General features: G+C 43.9%; 1 protein-coding gene across 10 annotated transcripts in view; it reads left to right on the top strand.

Moving 5' to 3' along the window:
- LOC140713961 (A disintegrin and metalloproteinase with thrombospondin motifs 3-like) overlaps positions 1-21,194 on the top strand; it is a 420,377-nt gene that overhangs the window by 149,581 nt on the left and 249,602 nt on the right. The gene's annotated exons all lie outside the window — the stretch shown is intronic.

Genomic DNA, 21,194 nt, shown 5'->3' with positions numbered 1-21,194 from the left:
CTGTGTGAGAAACATGGATGTTTCCCTGTGTCTGTGTCTCACAGTGTGAGAAACATGGATGATGCTCTGTTCTCTGTGTCTCACTCTGTGAGAAACATGGATGTTTCTCTGTGTCTGTGTCTCACTCTGTGAGAACCATGGATGTTTCCCTGTGTCTGTGTCTCACTCTGTGTGAACCATAGATGTTTCCCTCTGTGTCTCAGTGTGTGAGAAACATGGGTAGTTTCTGTGTCTGTATCAGAAACATGGATGTTTCCCTGTGTCTGTCTCAGTGTGTCAGAAACTTGAATGTTTCCATGTGCCTGTGAGAAATATGGATGTTTCCCTCTGTCTGTCTCAGTGTACTAGATAAATGGATGTTTCCCTGTGTCTGTGAGAAATATGTATTATTCCCTGTGTCTGTGTGAGAAACATGCATGTTTCTCTGTGTTGTCTGTCTGTGAGAAGCTTCGATGTTTCCCTGTGTCTGTGTCTCACTGTGTGAGAAACATGGATATTTCCCTGCGTCTGTGTCTCACTGTGTGTGAACCATGGGTGTTTCCCTCTGTGTCTCAGTGTGTGAGAAACATGGATGTTTCCCTGTGTCTGTGAGCAATATGGATGATTCCCTGTGTGTGTGAGAAACATGAATATTTACATTTATCTGTGTGAGAAACATGGATGTTTCCCTGTGTCTGTGTGAGAAACATGCATATTTACATTTATCTGTGTGAGAAACATGGATGTTTCCCCTGTGTCTGTGTCTCACTCTGTGAGAATCATGGATGTTTCCCTGTGTTTGTGTCTCACTGTGTGAGAACCATGGATGTTTCCCTGTGTCTGTGTGTCACTGTATGGGAAACATGGCTGTTTCCCTCTGTGTCTCAGTGTGTGATATACATGGATGTTTCCATGAGCCTGTGAGAAATATGGATGCTTCCCTGTTTCTGTGTGTCGAACATGGATGTTTCCCTCTGTCTGTCTCAGTGTACGGGAAACACTGGATGTTTCCCTGTGTCTGTGAGAAATTTGCATGATTCCCTGTGTCTGTGTGTCACCGTGTGAGAAACATGCATGTTTACCTTTATTTGTGTGAGAATCATGGATGTTTATCTGTGCCTGTCTCAGTCTGTGGGAAGCATGGATGTTTCCCTGTGTCTGTGTGTCACCGTGTGAGAATCATGGGTGTTTCCCTCTGTGCCTCAGTGTGTGAGATACATGGGTAGTTGCTGTGTCTGAATCAAAAACATGGATGTTTCCCTGTGTCTGTGTGAGAAACATGCATGTTTACATTTATCTGTGTGAGAAACATGGATGTTTCCCTCTGTCTGTCTCAGTGTGTGAGGAACATGGATGTTTCCCTGTGTCTGTGAGAAATATGTATGATTCCCTGTGTCTGTGTGAGAAACATGCATGTTTAAATTTATCTGTGAGAAACATGCATGTTTCCCTCTGTCTGTGTCTCACTCTGTGAGAAACATGGATTATTGTCTGTGTCTCACTGTGTGAGAAACATGGACGATTTCCTGTGTCTGTGTTTCGCTTTGAAAAGCATGGATGTTTCCCTGTGACTGTGTCTCACTGTGTGAGAAACATGTATGTGTCCCTGTGTCTGTCACCGTGTGTAAGGAACATGGATGTTTCCCTCTGTGTCTCAGTGTGTGAGAAACATGGATGTTTCCCTGTGTCTGTGTCTCACTCTGTGAGAAACATGGATGTTTCCCTGTGACTGTGCCTCAGTCTGTGAGAAACATGGATGTTTCCCTGTGCCTGTGTCTCACTGTGTGAGAAACATGCATGTTCCCGGTGTCTGTATCTCACTGTGGTAGAAACTTGGATGTTTCCCTGTGTCTATGCCATTGTGCGAGAAACATGGATGTTTCCCTGTGTCTGTGTCTCACTCTGTGAGAACCATGGGTGTTTCCCTCTGTGTCTCAGTGTGTGAGAAACATGGGTAGTTTCTGTGTCTGTATCAGAAACATGGATGTTTCCCTGTGTCTGTGTCTCACTCTGTGAGAACCATGGGTGTTTCCTTCTGTGTCTCAGTGTGTGAGAAACATGGGTAGTTTCTGTGTCTGTATCAGAAACATGCATGTTTCCCTGTGTCTGTCTCAGTGTGTCAGAAACATGAATGTTTCCATGTGCCTGTGAGATACATGGATGTTTCCCTCTGTCTGTCTCAGTGTACTAGATAAATGGATGTTTCCCTGTGTCTGTGAGAAATATGTATTATTCCCTGTGTCTGTGTGAGAAACATGCATGTTTCTCTGTGTTGTCTGTCTGTGAGAAGCATCGATGTTTCCCTGTGTCTGTGTCTCAGTGTGTGAGAAACATGGGTAGTTTCTGTGTCTGTATCAGAAACATGGATGTTTCCCTGTGTCTGTGTCTCACTCTGTGAGAACCATGGGTGTTTCCCTCTGTGTCTCAGTGTGTGAGAAACATGGGTAGTTTCTGTGTCTGTATCAGAAACATGCATGTTTCCCTGTGTCTGTCTCAGTGTGTCAGAAACATGAATGTTTCCATGTGCCTGTGAGATACATGGATATTTCCCTCTGTCTCTCTCAGTGGACGAGATACATGGATGATTCCCTGTGTCTGTGTCACACTCTGGGAGAAACATGGATGTTTTCTTGTGTCTGTGAGAAATATGGATGATTCCCTGTGTCTGTGTGAGAAACATGCATGTTTACATTTATCTGTGAGAAACATGGATGTTTCCCTCTGTCTCTGTCTCACAGTGTGAGAAACATGGATGATTCTCTGTGTCTGTATCTCACTGTGAGAAACATGGATGTTTCCTTGTGTCTGTGTCTCACTGTGTGAGAAACATGGATATTTCCCTGTGTCTGTGTCTCACAGTGTGAGAAACATGGATGATGCTCTGTTCTCTGTGTCTCACTCTGTGAGAAACATGGATGTTTCTCTGTGTCTGTGTCTCACTCTGTGAGAACCATGGATGTTTCCCTGTGTCTGTGTCTCACTCTGTGTGAACCATAGGTGTTTCCCTCTGTGTCTCACTGTGTGAGAAACATGGGTAGTTTCTGTGTCTGTATCAGAAACATGGATGTTTCCCTGTGTCTGTCTCAGTGTGTCAGAAACATGAATGTTTCCATGTGCCTGTGAGAAATATGGATGTTTCCCTCTGTCTGTCTCAGTGTACTAGATAAATGGATGTTTCCCTGTGTCTGTGTGAGAAACATGCATGTTTCTCTGTGTTGTCTGTCTGTGAGAAGCATCGATGTTTCCCTGTGTCTGTGTCTCACTGAGTGAGAAACATGGATATTTCCCTGCGTCTGTGTCTCACTGTGTGTGAACCATGGGTGTTTCCCTCTGTGTCTCAGTGTGTGAGAAACATGGATGTTTCCCTGTGTCTGTGAGCAATATGGATGATTCCCTGTGTGTGTGAGAAACATGAATATTTACATTTATCTGTGTGAGAAACATGGATGTTTCCCTGTGTCTGTGTGAGAAACATGCATATTTACATTTATCTGTGTGAGAAACATGGATGTTTCCCCTGTGTCTGTGTCTCACTCTGTGAGAATCATGGATGTTTCCCTGTGTTTGTGTCTCACTGTGTGAGAACCATGGATGTTTCCCCGTGTCTGTGTGTCACTGTATGGGAAACATGGCTGTTTCCCTCTGTGTCTCAGTGTGTGATATACATGGATGTTTCCATGAGCCTGTGAGAAATATGGATGCTTCCCTGTTTCTGTGTGTCGAACATGGATGTTTCCCTCTGTCTGTCTCAGTGTACGGGAAACACTGGATGTTTCCCTGTGTCTGTGAGAAATTTGCATGATTCCCTGTGTCTGTGTGTCACCGTGTGAGAAACATGCATGTTTACCTTTATTTGTGTGAGAAACATGGATGTTTATCTGTGCCTGTCTCAGTCTGTGAGAAACATGGATGTTTCCCTGTGTCTGTGTGTCACCGTGTGAGAATCATGGGTGTTTCCCTCTGTGCCTCAGTGTGTGAGATACATGGGTAGTTGCTGTGTCTGAATCAAAAACATGGATGTTTCCCTGTGTCTGTGTGTCACCGTGTGAGAATCATGGGTGTTTCCCTCTGTGCCTCAGTGTGTGAGATACATGGGTAGTTGCTGTGTCTGAATCAAAAACATGGATGTTTCCCTGTGTCTGTGTGAGAAACATGCATGTTTACATTTATCTGTGTGAGAAACATGGATGTTTCCCTCTGTCTGTCTCAGTGTGTGAGGAACATGGATGTTTCCCTGTGTCTGTGAGAAATATGTATGATTCCCTGTTTCTGTGTGAGAAACATGCATGTTTAAATTTATCTGTGAGAAACATGCATGTTTCCCTCTGTCTGTGTCTCACAGTGTGAGAAACATGGATTATTGTCTGTGTCTCACTGTGTGAGAAACATGGACGATTTCCTGTGTCTGTGTTTCGCTTTGAAAAGCATGGATGTTTCCCTGTGACTGTGTCTCACTGTGTGAGAAACATGTATGTGTCCCTGTGTCTGTCACCGTGTGTAAGGAACATGGATGTTTCCCTGTGTCTGTGTCTCACTCTGTGAGAACCATGGGTGTTTCCCTCTGTGTCTCAGTGTGTGAGAAACATGGGTAGTTTCTGTGTCTGTATCAGAAACATGGATGTTTCCCTGTGTCTGTGTCTCACTCTGTGAGAACCATGGGTGTTTCCTTCTGTGTCTCAGTGTGTGAGAAACATGGGTAGTTTCTGTGTCTGTATCAGAAACATGCATGTTTCCCTGTGTCTGTCTCAGTGTGTCAGAAACATGAATGTTTCCATGTGCCTGTGAGATACATGGATGTTTCCCTCTGTCTGTCTCAGTGTACTAGATAAATGGATGTTTCCCTGTGTCTGTGAGAAATATGTATTATTCCCTGTGTCTGTGTGAGAAACATGCATGTTTCTCTGTGTTGTCTGTCTGTGAGAAGCATCGATGTTTCCCTGTGTCTGTGTCTCAGTGTGTGAGAAACATGGGTAGTTTCTGTGTCTGTATCAGAAACATGGATGTTTCCCTGTGTCTGTGTCTCACTCTGTGAGAACCATGGGTGTTTCCCTCTGTGTCTCAGTGTGTGAGAAACATGGGTAGTTTCTGTGTCTGTATCAGAAACATGCATGTTTCCCTGTGTCTGTCTCAGTGTGTCAGAAACATGAATGTTTCCATGTGCCTGTGAGATACATGGATATTTCCCTCTGTCTCTCTCAGTGGACGAGATACATGGATGATTCCCTGTGTCTGTGTCACACTCTGGGAGAAACATGGATGTTTCCTTGTGTCTGTGAGAAATATGGATGATTCCCTGTGTCTGTGTGAGAAACATGCATGTTTACATTTATCTGTGAGAAACATGGATGTTTCCCTCTGTCTCTGTCTCACAGTGTGAGAAACATGGATGATTCTCTGTGTCTGTATCTCACTGTGAGAAACATGGATGTTTCCTTGTGTCTGTGTCTCACTGTGTGAGAAACATGGATGTTTCCCTGTGTCTGTGTCTCACAGTGTGAGAAACATGGATGATGCTCTGTTCTCTGTGTCTCACTCTGTGAGAAACATGGATGTTTCTCTGTGTCTGTGTCTCACTCTGTGAGAACCATGGATGTTTCCCTGTGTCTGTGTATCACTCTGTGTGAACCATAGGTGTTTCCCTCTGTGTCTCACTGTGTGAGAAACATGGGTAGTTTCTGTGTCTGTATCAGAAACATGGATGTTTCCCTGTGTCTGTCTCAGTGTGTCAGAAACATGAATGTTTCCATGTGCCTGTGAGAAATATGGATGTTTCCCTCTGTCTGTCTCAGTGTACTAGATAAATGGATGTTTCCCTGTGTCTGTGTGAGAAACATGCATGTTTCTCTGTGTTGTCTGTCTGTGAGAAGCATCGATGTTTCCCTGTGTCTGTGTCTCACTGAGTGAGAAACATGGATATTTCCCTGCGTCTGTGTCTCACTGTGTGTGAACCATGGGTGTTTCCCTCTGTGTCTCAGTGTGTGAGAAACATGGATGTTTCCCTGTGTCTGTGAGCAATATGGATGATTCCCTGTGTGTGTGAGAAACATGAATATTTACATTTATCTGTGTGAGAAACATGGATGTTTCCCTGTGTCTGTGTGAGAAACATGCATATTCACATTTATCTGTGTGAGAAACATGGATGTTTCCCCTGTGTCTGTGTCTCACTCTGTGAGAATCATGGATGTTTCCCTGTGTTTGTGTCTCACTGTGTGAGAACCATGGATGTTTCCCCGTGTCTGTGTGTCACTGTATGGGAAACATGGCTGTTTCCCTCTGTGTCTCAGTGTGTGATATACATGGATGTTTCCATGAGCCTGTGAGAAATATGGATGCTTCCCTGTTTCTGTGTGTCGAACATGGATGTTTCCCTCTGTCTGTCTCAGTGTACGGGAAACACTGGATGTTTCCCTGTGTCTGTGAGAAATTTGCATGATTCCCTGTGTCTGTGTGTCACCGTGTGAGAAACATGCATGTTTACCTTTATTTGTGTGAGAAACATGGATGTTTATCTGTGCCTGTCTCAGTCTGTGAGAAACATGGATGTTTCCCTGTGTCTGTGTGTCACCGTGTGAGAATCATGGGTGTTTCCCTCTGTGCCTCAGTGTGTGAGATACATGGGTAGTTGCTGTGTCTGAATCAAAAACATGGATGTTTCCCTGTGTCTGTGTGTCACCGTGTGAGAATCATGGGTGTTTCCCTCTGTGCCTCAGTGTGTGAGATACATGGGTAGTTGCTGTGTCTGAATCAAAAACATGGATGTTTCCCTGTGTCTGTGTGAGAAACATGCATGTTTACATTTATCTGTGTGAGAAACATGGATGTTTCCCTCTGTCTGTCTCAGTGTGTGAGGAACATGGATGTTTCCCTGTGTCTGTGAGAAATATGTATGATTCCCTGTTTCTGTGTGAGAAACATGCATGTTTAAATTTATCTGTGAGAAACATGCATGTTTCCCTCTGTCTGTGTCTCACAGTGTGAGAAACATGGATTATTGTCTGTGTCTCACTGTGTGAGAAACATGGACGATTTCCTGTGTCTGTGTTTCGCTTTGAAAAGCATGGATGTTTCCCTGTGACTGTGTCTCACTGTGTGAGAAACATGTATGTGTCCCTGTGTCTGTCACCGTGTGTAAGGAACATGGATGTTTCCCTCTGTGTCTCAGTGTGTGAGAAACATGGATGATTCCCTGTGTCTGTGTTTCACTTTGAAAAGAGTGGATGTTTCCCTGTGACTGTGTCTCAGTCTGTGAGAAACATGGATGTTTCCCTGTGTCTGTGTCTCACTCTGTGAGAAACATGGATGTTTCCCTGTGACTGTGCCTCAGTCTGTGAGAAACATGGATGTTTCCCTGTGCCTGTGTCTCACTGTGTGAGAAACATGCATGTTCCCGGTGTCTGTACCTCACTGTGGTAGAAACTTGGATGTTTCCCTGTGTCTATGCCATTGTGCGAGAAACATGGATGTTTCACTGTATCTGTCTCTGTGAGAAACATGGGATTTTCCCTGTGACTCTTTCTCACTCTATAAGAGACATGGGAGTTTCCCTGTGATAGTCTCACTGATTAGAAACATGGATGTTTCCCTGTGTCTGTGTCTCACTGTGAGAGAAATATGGATGTTTCCCTGTGTCTGTCTCAGTGTGTGAGAAACATGGGTAGTTTCTGTGTCTGTATCAGAAATATGGATGTTTCCCTGTGTTTGTGTCTCAGAAACATGGATGTTTCCCTGTGTCTGTGTCTCACTCTGTCAGAAACATGGATGTTTCCCTGTGTTTGTCTCAGTGTGTGAGATACATGGATGTTTCTGTGTCTGTGAGAAATATGTATGATTCCCTGTGTCTGTGTGAGAAACATGCATGTTTACATTTATCTGTGTGAGAAACATGGACGTTTCCCTGTGTCTGTGTCTCACTGTGTGAGAAACATGGATATTTCCCTGCGTCTGTGTCTCACTGTGTGTGAACCATGGGTGTTTCCCTCTGTGTCTCAGTGTGAGAGAAACATTGGTAGTTTCTGTGTTGTATGAGAAACATGGATCTTTCCCTGTGTTTGTGTCTCAGTGTGTGAGATACATGGATGTTTCCCTGTGTCTGTCTCAGTGGGTGAGAAACATGGATGTTTCCATGTCCCTGTGAGAAATATGGACGTTTCCCTCTGTCTGTCTCAGTGTACGAGATACATGGATGTTTCCCTGTGTCTGTGAGAAATATGTATGATTCCCTGTGTCTGTGTGAGAAACATGCATGTTTCTCTGTGCCAGTCTCAGTCTGTGAGAAGCATCGATATTTCCCTGTGTCTGTGTCTCTCTGTGTGAGAAACATGGATGTTTCCCTGTGTCTGTGTCTCACTCTGGGAGAAACATGGATGTTTCCTTGTGTCTGTGAGAAATATGGATGATTCCCTGTGTCTGTGTGAGAAACATGCATGTTTACATTTATCTGTGTGAGAAACATGGATGTTTCCCTCTGTCTCTGTCTCACAGTGTGAGAAACATGGATGATTCTCTGTGTCTGTATCTCACTGTGAGAGACATGGATGTTTCCCTATGTCTGTGCCTTACTGTGTGAGAAACATGGATGTTTCCTTGTGTCTGTGTCTCACTGAGTGAGAAACATGGATGTTTCCCTGTGTCTGTGTCTCACTCTGTGAGAACCATGGATGTTTCCTTGAGTCTGTGTCTCACTGTGTGACAAACACGGATGTTTCCCTCTGTGCCTCAGTGTGTGAGATACATGGGTAGTTGCTGTGTCTGTATCAAAAACATGGATGTTTCCCTGTGTTTGTGTCTCAGTGTGTGAGAAACATGTATGTTTCCCTGTGTCTGTGTCTCACTGTGAGAAACATGGATGTTCCCCTGTGTCTGTCTCACTGTGTGAGAAACATGGATATTTCCATGTGCCTGTGAGAAATATGGATGTTTCCCTGTTTCTGTGTGTCGAACATGGATGTTTCCATCTGTCTGTCTCAGTGTGTGAGAAACATGGATGTTTCCGTGTCTGTGAGAAATCTGTATGATTCCCTGTGTCTGTGTGAGAAACATGCATTTTTACATTTATCTGTGTGTGAAACATGGATGTTTCCCTGGGTCTGTGTCTCACTCTGTGAGAATCATGGGTCTTACCCTCTGTGTCTCAGTGTGTGAGAAACATGGGTAGTTACTGTGTCTGTATCAGAAACATGGATGTTTCCCTGTGTCTGTGTCTCACTCTGTGAGAACCATGGGTGTTTCCCTCTGTGTCTCAGTGTGTGAGAAACATGGGTAGTTTCTGTGTCTGTATCAGAAACATGGATGTTTCCCTGTGTCTGTGTCTCACTCTGTGAGAACCATGGGTGTTTCCCTCTGTGTCTCAGTGTGTGAGAAACATGGGTAGTTTCTGTGTCTGTATCAGAAACATACATGTTTCCCTGTGTCTGTCTGTGTGTCAGAAACATGAATGTTTCCATGTGCCTGTGAGATACATGGATGTTTCCCTCTGTCTGTCTCAGTGTACTAGATAAATGGATGTTTCCCTGTGTCTGTGAGAAATATGTATTATTCCCTGTGTCTGTGTGAGAAACATGCATGTTTCTCTGTGTTGTCTGTCTGTGAGAAGCATCGATGTTTCCCTGTGTCTGTGTCTCACTGTGTGAGAAACATGGATATTTCCCTGCGTCTGTGTCTCACTGTGTGTGAACCATGGGTGTTTCCCTCTGTGCCTCAGTGTGTGAGATACATGGGTAGTTGCTGTGTCTGTATCAAAAAGATGGATGTTTCCCTGTGTCTGTGTGAGAAGCATGCATGTTTACATTTATCTGTGTGAGAAACATGGATGTTTCCCTGTGTCTGTCTCAGTGTTTGAGGAACATGGATGTTTCCCTGTGTCTGTGAGAAATATGTATGATTCCCTGTGTCTGTGTGAGAAACATGCATGTTTCTCTGTGTTGTCTGTCTGTGAGAAGCATCGATGTTTCCCTGTGTCTGTGTCTCACTGTGTGAGAAACATGGATATTTCCCTGCGTCTGTGTCTCACTGTGTGTGAACCATGGGTGTTTCCCTCTGTGCCTCAGTGTGTGAGATACATGGGTAGTTGCTGTGTCTGTATCAAAAAGATGGATGTTTCCCTGTGTCTGTGTGAGAAGCATGCATGTTTACATTTATCTGTGTGAGAAACATGGATGTTTCCCTGTGTCTGTCTCAGTGTTGGAGGAACATGGATGTTTCCCTGTGTCTGTGAGAAATATGTATGATTCCCTGTGTCTGTGTGAGAAACATGCATGTTTAAATTTATCTGTGAGAAACATGCATGTTTCCCTCTGTCTGTGTCTCACTGTGAGAAACATGGATTATTGTCTGTGTCTCACTGTGTGTGAAACATGGATGTTTCTGTGTGCCTTTGTCTCACAGTGTGAGAAACATGGATGATTTCCTGTGTCTGTGTTTCGCTTTGAAAAGCATGGATGTTTCCCTGTGACTGTGTTTCACTGTGTGAGAACCATATATGTCTCCCTGTGTCTGTCACCGTGTGTAAGGAACATGGATGTTTCCCTCTGTGTCTCAGTGTGTGAGAAACATGGATGATTCCCTCTGTCTGTGTCTCACAGTGTGAGAAACATGCATGTTTCCCAGTGTCTGTATCTCACTGTGGTAGAAACTTGGATGTTTCCCGGTGTCTGTATCTCACTGTGGTAGAAACTTGGATGTTTCCCTGTGTCTATGCCATTGTGCGAGAAACATGGATGTTTCACTGTATCTGTCTCTGTGTGTGAGAAACATGGGTGTTTCCCTGTGTCTGTCTCACTGTGTGAGAATCATGGATGTTTCCCAGTGTCTGTGATTCACTCTGTCAGAGACATGGACATTTCCCAGTGTCTCTGTCGCACTCTGTGAGAAACATCAATGTTTCCCTGTGTCTGTGTTTCACTCTGTGAGAAACATGGATGTTTTCCTGTGTCTGTGAGAAACATGGATGTTTCCCTTTTTCTGTGTGACAGACATGGATGTTACCATGTGTCTGTGTCAGTGTGTGAGAAACATGGATGTTTCCCTGTGACTGACTCACTGTGTGAGAAACATGGATGTTTCCTTCTGTCTGCGTCAGTGTGTAAGAAACATGGATGATTCCCTGTGTCTGTGTGTCACTGTGTGAGAAACATGGATGTTTCCCTGTGTCTGTGTCTCACTATGTGAGAAATATGGATTTTTCCCTGTGTCGGTGTCTCACTGTGTGAGAAACATGGATATTTCCCAGTGTTTGTGTTTCAATGTCTGATGAAAATGGATGTTTCCCCGTGTCTGTGTCTCACTGTGTGAGAAAATTGGATGATTCCCTGTGTCTGTGTTTCACTTTAAAAAGCATGAATGTTTCCCTGTGACTGTGCCTCAGTCTATGAGAAACATGGATGTTTCCCTGTGTCTGTGTCTCACTCTGTGTGAACCATGGGTGTTCCCCTCTGTGTCTCAGTGTGTGAGAAACATGGGTAGTTTCTGTGTCTGTATCAAAAACATGGATGTTTCCCTGTGTCTGTGTCTCACTGTGTGTCAGAAACATGAATGTTTCCCTGTGTCTGTCTCAATGTGTGAGAAACTTGGATGTTTCCCTGTGTCGGTCTCACTGTGTAAGAAATATGTATTATTCCCTGTGTCTGTGTGAGAAACATGCATGTTTACATTTATCTGTGTGAGAAACATGGATGTTTCTCTGTGCCTGTCTCATTGTGTAAGAAACATGGATGATTCCTTGTGTCTGTGTCTCACTCTGTAAGAAACATCGATGATTCCCTGTGTCTGTGAGAAATATGGATGTTTCCCTTTTTCTGTGTGACAGACATGGATGTTACCATGTGTCTGTGTCAGTGTGTGAGAAACATGGATGTTTCCCTGTGTCTGTCTCAGTGTGTGAGAAACTTGGATGTTTCCCTGTGTCTGTCTCAGTGTGTGAGAAACTTGGATGTTTCCCTGTGTCGGTCTCACTGTGTAAGAAATATGTATTATTCCCTGTGTCTGTGTGAGAAACATGCATGTTTCCCGGTGTCTGTATCTCACTGTGTGAGAAACTTGGATGTTTCCCTGTGTCTGTGTGTCGAACATGGATGTTTCCATCTGTCTGTCTCAGTGTGTGAGAAACATGGATGTTTCCGTGTCTGTGAGAAATATGTATGATTCCCTGTGTCTGTGTGAGAAACATGCATGTTTACATTTATCTGTGTGAGAAACATGAATGTTTCCCTGTGTCTGTGTCTCACTCTGTGAGAATCATGGATGTTACCCTCTGTGTCTCAGTGTGTGAGAAACATGGGTAGTTACTGTGTCTGTATCAGAAACATGGATGTTTCCCTGTGACTGTGTCTCACTCTGTGAGAAACATGGATGTTTCCCTGTGTCTGTGTCTCACTCTGTGAGAACCATGGGTGTTTCCCTCTGTGTCTCAGTGTGTGAGAAACATGGGTAGTTTCTGTGTCTGTATCAGAAACATGCATGTTTCCCTGTGTCTGTCTCAGTGTGTCAGAAACATGAATGTTTCCATGTGCCTGTGAGATACATGGATATTTCCCTCTGTCTCTCTCAGTGGACGAGATACATGGATGATTCCCTGTGTCTGTGTCACACTCTGGGAGAAACATGGATGTTTCCTTGAGTCTGTGAGAAATATGGATGATTCCCTGTGTCTGTGTGAGAAACATGGATGATTCTCTGTGTCTGTATCTCACTGTGAGAAACATGGATGTTTCCTTGTGTCTGTGTCTCACTGTGTGAGAAACATGGATGTTTCCCTGTGTCTGTGTCTCACAGTGTGAGAAACATGGATGATGCTCTGTTCTCTGTGTCTCACTCTGTGAGAAACATGGATGTTTCCCTGTGTCTGTGTCTCACTCTGTGAGAACCATAGGTGTTTCCCTCTGTGTCTCAGTGTGTGAGAAACATGGGTAGTTTCTGTGTCTGTATCAGAAACATGGATGTTTCCCTGTGTCTGTCTCAGTGTGTCAGAAACATGAATGTTTCCATGTGCCTGTGAGAAATATGGATGTTTCCCTCTGTCTGTCTCAGTGTACTAGATAAATGGATGTTTCCCTGTGTCTGTGAAAAATATGTATTATTCCCTGTGTCTGTGTGAGAAACATGCATGTTTCTCTGTGTTGTCTGTCTCTGAGAAGCATCGATGTTTCCCTGTGTCTGTGTCTCACTGTGTGAGAAACATGGATATTTCCCTGCGTCTGTGTCTCACTGTGTGTGAACCATGGGTGTTTCCCTCTGTGTCTCAGTGTGTGAGAAACATGGGAGTTTCTGTGTCTGTATGAGAAGCATGGATGTTTCCCTGTATTTGTGTCTCAGTGTGTGAGATACATGGATGTTTCCCTGTGTCTGTGAGCAATATGGATGATTCCCTGTGTGTGTGAGAAACATGAATATTTACATTTATCTGTGTGAGAAACATGGATGTTTCCCCTGTGTCTGTGTCTCACTCTGTGAGAATCATGGATGTTTCCCTGTGTTTGTGTCTCACTGTGTGAGAATCATGGATGTTTCCCTGTGTCTGTGTCTCACTGTGTGAGAAAATTGGATGATTCCCTGTGTCTGTGTTTCACTTTAAAAAGCATGAATGTTTCCCTGTGACTGTGCCTCAGTCTATGAGAAACATGGATGTTTCCCTGTGTCTGTGTCTCACTCTGTGTGAACCATGGGTGTTCCCCTCTGTGTCTCAGTGTGTGAGAAACATGGGTAGTTTCTGTGTCTGTATCAAAAACATGGATGTTTCCCTGTGTCTGTGTCAGTGTGTCAGAAACATGAATGTTTCCCTGTGTCTGTCTCAATGTGTGAGAAACTTGGATGTTTCCCTGTGTCGGTCTCACTGTGTAAGAAATATGTATTATTCCCTGTGTCTGTGTGAGAAACATGCATGTTTACATTTATCTGTGTGAGAAACATGGATGTTTCTCTGTGCCTGTCTCATTGTGTAAGAAACATGGATGATTCCTTGTGTCTGTGTCTCACTCTGTAAGAAACATCGATGATTCCCTGTGTCTGTGAGAAATATGGATGTTTCCCTTTTTCTGTGTGACAGACATGGATGTTACCATGTGTCTGTGTCAGTGTGTGAGAAACATGGATGTTTCCCTGTGTCTGTCTCAGTGTGTGAGAAACTTGGATGTTTCCCTGTGTCTGTCTCAGTGTGTGAGAAACTTGGATGTTTCCCTGTGTCGGTCTCACTGTGTAAGAAATATGTATTATTCCCTGTGTCTGTGTGAGAAACATGCATGTTTCCCGGTGTCTGTATCTCACTGTGTGAGAAACTTGGATGTTTCCCTGTGTCTGTGTGTCGAACATGGATGTTTCCATCTGTCTGTCTCAGTGTGTGAGAAACATGGATGTTTCCGTGTCTGTGAGAAATATGTATGATTCCCTGTGTCTGTGTGAGAAACATGCATGTTTACATTTATCTGTGTGAGAAACATGAATGTTTCCCTGTGTCTGTGTCTCACTCTGTGAGAATCATGGATGTTACCCTCTGTGTCTCAGTGTGTGAGAAACATGGGTAGTTACTGTGTCTGTATCAGAAACATGGATGTTTCCCTGTGACTGTGTCTCACTCTGTGAGAAACATGGATGTTTCCCTGTGTCTGTGTCTCACTCTGTGAGAACCATGGGTGTTTCCCTCTGTGTCTCAGTGTGTGAGAAACATGGGTAGTTTCTGTGTCTGTATCAGAAACATGCATGTTTCCCTGTGTCTGTCTCAGTGTGTCAGAAACATGAATGTTTCCATGTGCCTGTGAGATACATGGATATTTCCCTCTGTCTCTCTCAGTGGACGAGATACATGGATGATTCCCTGTGTCTGTGTCACACTCTGGGAGAAACATGGATGTTTCCTTGAGTCTGTGAGAAATATGGATGATTCCCTGTGTCTGTGTGAGAAACATGGATGATTCTCTGTGTCTGTATCTCACTGTGAGAAACATGGATGTTTCCTTGTGTCTGTGTCTCACTGTGTGAGAAACATGGATGTTTCCTTGTGTCTGTGTCTCACTGTGTGAGAAACATGGATGTTTCCCTGTGTCTGTGTCTCACTCTGTGAGAACCATAGGTGTTTCCCTCTGTGTCTCAGTGTGTGAGAAACATGGGTAGTTTCTGTGTCTGTATCAGAAACATGGATGTTTCCCTGTGTCTGTCTCAGTGTGTCAGAAACATGAATGTTTCCATGTGCCTGTGAGAAATATGGATGTTTCCCTCTGTCTGTCTCAGTGTACTAGATAAATGGATGTTTCCCTGTGTCTGTGAAAAATATGTATTATTCCCTGTGTCTGTGTGAGAAACATGCATGTTTCTCTGTGTTGTCTGTCTCTGAGAAGCATCGATGTTTCCCTGTGTCTGTGTCTCACTGTGTGAGAAACATGGATATTTCCCTGCGTCTGTGTCTCACTGTGTGTGAACCATGGGTGTTTCCCTCTGTGTCTCAGTGTGTGAGAAACATGGGAGTTTCTGTGTCTGTATGAGAAGCATGGATGTTTCCCTGTATTTGTGTCTCAGTGTGTGAGATACATGGATGTTTCCCTGTGTCTGTGAGCAATATGGATGATTCCCTGTGTGTGTGAGAAACATGAATATTTACATTTATCTGTGTGAGAAACATGGATGTTTCCCCTGTGTCTGTGTCTCACTCTGTGAGAATCATGGATGTTTCCCTGTGTTTGTGTCTCACTGTGTGAGAACCATGGATGTTTCCCTGTGTCTGTGTGTCACTGTATGGGAAACATGGCTGTTTCCCTCTGTGTCTCAGTGTGTGATATACATGGATGTTTCCATGAGCCTGTGAGAAATATGGATGCTTCCCTGTTTCTGTGTGTCGAACATGGATGTTTCCCTCTGTCTGTCTCAGTGTACGGGAAACACTGGATGTTTCCCTGTGTCTGTGAGAAATTTGCATGATTCCCTGTGTCTGTGTGTCACCGTGTGAGAAACATGCATGTTTACCTTTATTTGTGTGAGAAACATGGATGTTTATCTGTGCCTGTCTCAGTCTTTGAGAAGCATGGATGTTTCACTGTGTCTGTGTCTCACTGTGAGAGAAACATGGATGTTTTCCTGTGGTTGTGTCAGTCTGAGAAACATGGATGTTTCCCCTGTGTCTGTATCTCACTCTGTGAGAAACATGGATGTTTCCCTGTGTTTGTGTCTCACTGTGTGAGAACCATGGATGTTTCCGTGTCTATGTGTCACTGTATGGGAAACATGGGTGTTTCCCTCTGTGTCTCAGTGTGTGAGAAACATGGATGTTTCCATGTGTCTGTGAGAAATATGTATGATTCCCTGTGTCTGTGTGAGAAACATGCATGTTTACATTTATCTGTGTGAGAAACATGAATGTTTCCCTGTGTCTGTGTCTCACTGTGTGAGAAACATGGATATTTCCCTGCGTCTGTGTCTCACTGTGTGTGAACCATGGGTGTTTCCCTCTGTGCCTCAGTGTGTGAGATACATGGGTAGTTGCTGTGTCTGTATCAAAAAGATGGATGTTTCCCTGTGTCTGTGTGAGAAGCATGCATGTTTACATTTATCTGTGTGAGAAACATGGATGTTTCCCTGTGTCTGTCTCAGTGTTGGAGGAACATGGATGTTTCCCTGTGTCTGTGAGAAATATGTATGATTCCCTGTGTCTGTGTGAGAAACATGCATGTTTAAATTTATCTGTGAGAAACATGCATGTTTCCCTCTGTCTGTGTCTCACTGTGAGAAACATGGATTATTGTCTGTGTCTCACTGTGTGTGAAACATGGATGTTTCTGTGTGCCTTTGTCTCACAGTGTGAGAAACATGGATGATTTCCTGTGTCTGTGTTTCGCTTTGAAAAGCATGGATGTTTCCCTGTGACTGTGTTTCACTGTGTGAGAACCATATATGTCTCCCTGTGTCTGTCACCGTGTGTAAGGAACATGGATGTTTCCCTCTGTGTCTCAGTGTGTGAGAAACATGGATGATTCCCTCTGTCTGTGTCTCACAGTGTGAGAAACATGCATGTTTCCCAGTGTCTGTATCTCACTGTGGTAGAAACTTGGATGTTTCCCGGTGTCTGTATCTCACTGTGGTAGAAACTTGGATGTTTCCCTGTGTCTATGCCATTGTGCGAGAAACATGGATGTTTCACTGTATCTGTCTCTGTGTGTGAGAAACATGGGTGTTTCCCTGTGTCTGTCTCACTGTGTGAGAATCATGGATGTTTCCCAGTGTCTGTGATTCACTCTGTCAGAGACATGGACATTTCCCAGTGTCTCTGTCGCACTCTGTGAGAAACATCAATGTTTCCCTGTGTCTGTGTTTCACTCTGTGAGAAACATGGATGTTTTCCTGTGTCTGTGAGAAACATGGATGTTTCCCTTTTTCTGTGTGACAGACATGGATGTTACCATGTGTCTGTGTCAGTGTGTGAGAAACATGGATGTTTCCCTGTGACTGACTCACTGTGTGAGAAACATGGATGTTTCCTTCTGTCTGCGTCAGTGTGTAAGAAACATGGATGATTCCCTGTGTCTGTGTGTCACTGTGTGAGAAACATGGATGTTTCCCTGTGTCTGTGTCTCACTATGTGAGAAATATGGATTTTTCCCTGTGTCGGTGTCTCACTGTGTGAGAAACATGGATATTTCCCAGTGTTTGTGTTTCAATGTCTGATGAAAATGGATGTTTCCCCGTGTCTGTGTCTCACTGTGTGAGAAAATTGGATGATTCCCTGTGTCTGTGTTTCACTTTAAAAAGCATGAATGTTTCCCTGTGACTGTGCCTCAGTCTATGAGAAACATGGATGTTTCCCTGTGTCTGTGTCTCACTCTGTGTGAACCATGGGTGTTCCCCTCTGTGTCTCAGTGTGTGAGAAACATGGGTAGTTTCTGTGTCTGTATCAAAAACATGGATGTTTCCCTGTGTCTGTGTCTCACTGTGTGAGAAAATTGGATGATTCCCTGTGTCTGTGTTTCACTTTAAAAAGCATGAATGTTTCCCTGTGACTGTTCCTCAGTCTATGAGAAACATGGATGTTTCCCTGTGTCTGTGTCTCACTCTGTGTGAACCATGGGTGTTCCCCTCTGTGTCTCAGTGTGTGAGAAACATGGGTAGTTTCTGTGTCTGTATCAAAAACATGGATGTTTCCCTGTGTCTGTGTCAGTGTGTCAGAAACATGAATGTTTCCCTGTGTCTGTCTCAATGTGTGAGAAACTTGGATGTTTCCCTGTGTCGGTCTCACTGTGTAAGAAATATGTATTATTCCCTGTGTCTGTGTGAGAAACATGCATGTTTACATTTATCTGTGTGAGAAACATGGATGTTTCTCTGTGCCTGTCTCATTGTGTAAGAAACATGGATGATTCCTTGTGTCTGTGTCTCACTCTGTAAGAAACATCGATGATTCCCTGTGTCTGTGAGAAATATGGATGTTTCCCTTTTTCTGTGTGACAGACATGGATGTTACCATGTGTCTGTGTCAGTGTGTGAGAAACATGGATGTTTCCCTGTGTCTGTCTCAGTGTGTGAGAAACTTGGATGTTTCCCTGTGTCTGTCTCAGTGTGTGAGAAACTTGGATGTTTCCCTGTGTCGGTCTCACTGTGTAAGAAATATGTATTATTCCCTGTGTCTGTGTGAGAAACATGCATGTTTCCCGGTGTCTGTATCTCACTGTGTGAGAAACTTGGATGTTTCCCTGTGTCTGTGTGTCGAACATGGATGTTTCCATCTGTCTGTCTCAGTGTGTGAGAAACATGGATGTTTCCGTGTCTGTGAGAAATATGTATGATTCCCTGTGTCTGTGTGAGAAACATGCATGTTTACATTTATCTGTGTGAGAAACATGAATGTTTCCCTGTGTCTGTGTCTCACTCTGTGAGAATCATGGATGTTACCCTCTGTGTCTCAGTGTGTGAGAAACATGGGTAGTTACTGTGTCTGTATCAGAAACATGGATGTTTCCCTGTGACTGTGTCTCACTCTGTGAGAAACATGGATGTTTCCCTGTGTCTGTGTCTCACTCTGTGAGAACCATGGGTGTTTCCCTCTGTGTCTCAGTGTGTGAGAAACATGGGTAGTTTCTGTGTCTGTATCAGAAACATGCATGTTTCCCTGTGTCTGTCTCAGTGTGTCAGAAACATGAATGTTTCCATGTGCCTGTGAGATACATGGATATTTCCCTCTGTCTCTCTCAGTGGACGAGATACATGGATGATTCCCTGTGTCTGTGTCACACTCTGGGAGAAACATGGATGTTTCCTTGAGTCTGTGAGAAATATGGATGATTCCCTGTGTCTGTGTGAGAAACATGGATGATTCTCTGTGTCTGTATCTCACTGTGAGAAACATGGATGTTTCCTTGTGTCTGTGTCTCACTGTGTGAGAAACATGGATGTTTCCCTGTGTCTGTGTCTCACAGTGTGAGAAACATGGATGATGCTCTGTTCTCTGTGTCTCACTCTGTGAGAAACATGGATGTTTCCCTGTGTCTGTGTCTCACTCTGTGAGAACCATAGGTGTTTCCCTCTGTGTCTCAGTGTGTGAGAAACATGGGTAGTTTCTGTGTCTGTATCAGAAACATGGATGTTTCCCTGTGTCTGTCTCAGTGTGTCAGAAACATGAATGTTTCCATGTGCCTGTGAGAAATATGGATGTTTCCCTCTGTCTGTCTCAGTGTACTAGATAAATGGATGTTTCCCTGTGTCTGTGAAAAATATGTATTATTCCCTGTGTCTGTGTGAGAAACATGCATGTTTCTCTGTGTTGTCTGTCTCTGAGAAGCATCGATGTTTCCCTGTGTCTGTGTCTCACTGTGTGAGAAACATGGATATTTCCCTGCGTCTGTGTCTCACTGTGTGTGAACCATGGGTGTTTCCCTCTGTGTCTCAGTGTGTGAGAAACATGGGAGTTTCTGTGTCTGTATGAGAAGCATGGATGTTTCCCTGTATTTGTGTCTCAGTGTGTGAGATACATGGATGTTTCCCTGTGTCTGTGAGCAATATGGATGATTCCCTGTGTGTGTGAGAAACATGAATATTTACATTTATCTGTGTGAGAAACATGGATGTTTCCCCTGTGTCTGTGTCTCACTCTGTGAGAATCATGGATGTTTCCCTGTGTTTGTGTCTCACTGTGTGAGAATCATGGATGTTTCCCTGTGTCTGTGTCTCACTGTGTGAGAAAATTGGATGATTCCCTGTGTCTGTGTTTCACTTTAAAAAGCATGAATGTTTCCCTGTGACTGTGCCTCAGTCTATGAGAAACATGGATGTTTCCCTGTGTCTGTGTCTCACTCTGTGTGAACCATGGGTGTTCCCCTCTGTGTCTCAGTGTGTGAGAAACATGGGTAGTTTCTGTGTCTGTATCAAAAACATGGATGTTTCCCTGTGTCTGTGTCAGTGTGTCAGAAACATGAATGTTTCCCTGTGTCTGTCTCAATGTGTGAGAAACTTGGATGTTTCCCTGTGTCGGTCTCACTGTGTAAGAAATATGTATTATTCCCTGTGTCTGTGTGAGAAACATGCATGTTTACATTTATCTGTGTGAGAAACATGGATGTTTCTCTGTGCCTGTCTCATTGTGTAAGAAACATGGATGATTCCTTGTGTCTGTGTCTCACTCTGTAAGAAACATCGATGATTCCCTGTGTCTGTGAGAAATATGGATGTTTCCCTTTTTCTGTGTGACAGACATGGATGTTACCATGTGTCTGTGTCAGTGTGTGAGAAACATGGATGTTTCCCTGTGTCTGTCTCAGTGTGTGAGAAACTTGGATGTTTCCCTGTGTCTGTCTCAGTGTGTGAGAAACTTGGATGTTTCCCTGTGTCGGTCTCACTGTGTAAGAAATATGTATTATTCCCTGTGTCTGTGTGAGAAACATGCATGTTTCCCGGTGTCTGTATCTCACTGTGTGAGAAACTTGGATGTTTCCCTGTGTCTGTGTGTCGAACATGGATGTTTCCATCTGTCTGTCTCAGTGTGTGAGAAACATGGATGTTTCCGTGTCTGTGAGAAATATGTATGATTCCCTGTGTCTGTGTGAGAAACATGCATGTTTACATTTATCTGTGTGAGAAACATGAATGTTTCCCTGTGTCTGTGTCTCACTCTGTGAGAATCATGGATGTTACCCTCTGTGTCTCAGTGTGTGAGAAACATGGGTAGTTACTGTGTCTGTATCAGAAACATGGATGTTTCCCTGTGACTGTGTCTCACTCTGTGAGAAACATGGATGTTTCCCTGTGTC

The sequence above is a fragment of the Hemitrygon akajei genome, chromosome 2 (genome assembly GCF_048418815.1).
Source record: "Hemitrygon akajei chromosome 2, sHemAka1.3, whole genome shotgun sequence".
Taxonomy (NCBI): domain Eukaryota; kingdom Metazoa; phylum Chordata; class Chondrichthyes; order Myliobatiformes; family Dasyatidae; genus Hemitrygon; species Hemitrygon akajei.
The sequence above is the reverse complement of the archived record's forward strand: the minus strand, read 5'-3'. Positions and strand labels throughout refer to the sequence as shown.